We start from the raw sequence: 2,576 nt of genomic DNA, 5'->3' as shown, positions 1-2,576 counted from the left end.
TAATAGTTCTAAATATGGATGTGAATACTTACATCAGAAGAAATACATATCAGTGATTGCAAAGAAGGATGTGGATGCACTCACATATGTATATTTGGACGATAGTTAATAGTATCCATAAATAGCACTTTTTATGAGTTATGTATGTTAATTTTTACTAAAGATTTACATGATCTTTGTATAGTCAAATAGCACTGCCATACAAGCCTTTTAATTCTATATAAGGGGAGTACATCTTCTCATATCCTACACCAATATGTGGTTAGCCAACAGTACCCCTAAATCTCTAGTTTTCTGTAGATCCTTGTGCTTCCTATTTGTAGTAGTAAGTTTCTCCTCTTTGTCCACATTAGTATGCCGAGGAAAGAGCGGCGGTCACACATGCAATACATCCACAATGACAAAGACCGTGATCTCACCTTCTACAAGCGACGTTCCGGTTTGTTCAAGAGGGCGACTGACATCTCTGCCCTCACTAGGGCTAGGGTTGCGGTCGTCCTAGAAACAAACAATGGAAAGATGCACTCATTTGGGAAGCCATTGGCCGATCCCATTGTTGATGCTTTCCTATTTGGAGCTCCACAAGTAGTTACCTCTGCCGACGAGGCAACCACTCCTAGGATTGGAAGCCTACAAAACGAGGTGGCTCAGTTGGACATGGAGAACATGACCGAGGAAGACAAAAACCAACTTTCCATCCTTCGTATGAAAAATATCCAAGAAGAGAATCCAGGTATGGTGGGAAATCTTATCTTCATGAAGGAAAAAGATCTCAGTCTTGAAGATCTGAACAAGCTCTTTAGTGAGCTCTCTCGGGTCCAAAAAGACGTTAGATTCCGGCTACCTCCATTGCATGGTCGTGAAGACAAGACCGGTGCCACAGGTGTGGCACAAGATCTGCAACTACCAAGTGTTGCAGATCATTTGGGTACTACTCATTCACTGATGCAGTCATCGTGGCCTCACAATCTCTCACAACTCCAGCTACCTTTAGATCCACTACCATCACAACCAGAACAAACTTCAGCATCACTTCTTCCTATGCAGGAACCACAAATGTTCCATTCTGCATCACCATCTTTTGCTCCCTACTTGGCTTCCCATGTCCAACCCATACCAAATCAGGTACATGAGCAAACTCTACCAGAGGAGTTGCATGTTCAGAACTATGAAAGTCCTTGCAACATAGTGCAACCACAGCAAAATGATGCAAACCATGACTCAACATCTGGGCAGAATTTGGAGGCCTCTCCACTATTGGGGTATTCGAGTGGCAATGCTTTTTCTATTGATGACCCATTTAACACTGAACAATGGGGTTATGCTCTATCAGATCAGTCATGCTACAATAGTTTCCTAGGGATGGATGCTTACTTAGGATCTAGAGGTACGGATCTAGGACATTCTTCCATGGTAAATGGTGGATGGGTTGATGTGCCGCCCTCTTCCACTGGACAAGATATTGATATTCTTACAGACTATGGAGAGCTGTTGTAGATGCTAGTTAGCGCTTCCATGTAAGAGCTATATTGAAATAAAATATATTTATTTCCAAATTCATTATCCTTTGGACTGCTATGTTAGCTAGGATGTTTGGAAAAATATGCATGCTCAGTGTTCCAGGTCTTGGTCCATGATGTTTTTTCATCACTACGTACAATTCTTTTTGTTGTTGTTTAGATCATTGTCATCTTAAGAATGAAGGAAGTGGAACATGTATTTACAACAATGCACCTATTAGAATATTGTGAGGCAAACATTGGTGTGTCAACTGAAAATAGAAGCCATGCTCATCAAATAATTAAATTAAAAGATAGCACAGTCCAAACTTCAACACAGGAGACTAGAATCCATTACTTTTACTGGTTGCATAACACTACCAAGAACAACAACTGCATCTCATATATGAATTAATGAATATGAGAAATCAAGGTTTTCTTAATAGACGTGAATATGCCTTATCAAGAAATTAGAACCCTAGTAGACATGTGAAGAGACGTGAATATGACTATTGTCACACATCGTCAAACCGTCTTAATACTCATCAAATGCAGGTTTGCTATCACTAACGGGTGATTGTGCGGCGCTGAGTGACTGGTAGAAATCACTAATTGTTTAGCGGTTGTCACTTTTAAAATACAAAGAATTCACCAGAACTAGATTTTCATTATTACAAAAAGAGAGAAGAAATCATAATTATATAAAGAGATGGGAAATCTTAGTGGTACTTAGCGTGGTTGAATAACAAAGGGATGTTTTCTATGAGTGACAATAGTCTTGTACTACGTATGTTTATTTATTTTCATTTTCTTTGTGATACATATGTACAAGGAGGGAATAGAAAAAAAGGAAACACTAGCTAGCTAGTGTAATTATACAAATCTTTCCACTTAAGCCTCAAAATGTAGATAACTCTTATGTTGAGCTCTGTGGAGCACAAGCTAGATCTCTGATTTGAGGTCCTAGAGGCATCTATGTAGATATGGTTGTTGGCACTACTTGTATTTATGTCAGCATGCAACTATGCCACCTCATCATACAATCATACATGGGAAAAGGACCGCCCCAACATGATA

General features: G+C 39.5%; 1 pseudogene; it reads left to right on the top strand.

The window, feature by feature from the left end:
* Positions 1-256: 256 nt before the first annotated feature.
* Positions 257-1,497, top strand: LOC123165050 (floral homeotic protein APETALA 1 C-like; annotated as a pseudogene).
* Positions 1,498-2,576: the final 1,079 nt, after the last annotated feature.

Source organism: Triticum aestivum, chromosome 7D, assembly GCF_018294505.1.
Source record: "Triticum aestivum cultivar Chinese Spring chromosome 7D, IWGSC CS RefSeq v2.1, whole genome shotgun sequence".
Taxonomy (NCBI): Eukaryota; Viridiplantae; Streptophyta; class Magnoliopsida; order Poales; family Poaceae; genus Triticum; species Triticum aestivum.
This window is presented reverse-complemented; position numbering and strand designations above follow the sequence as displayed.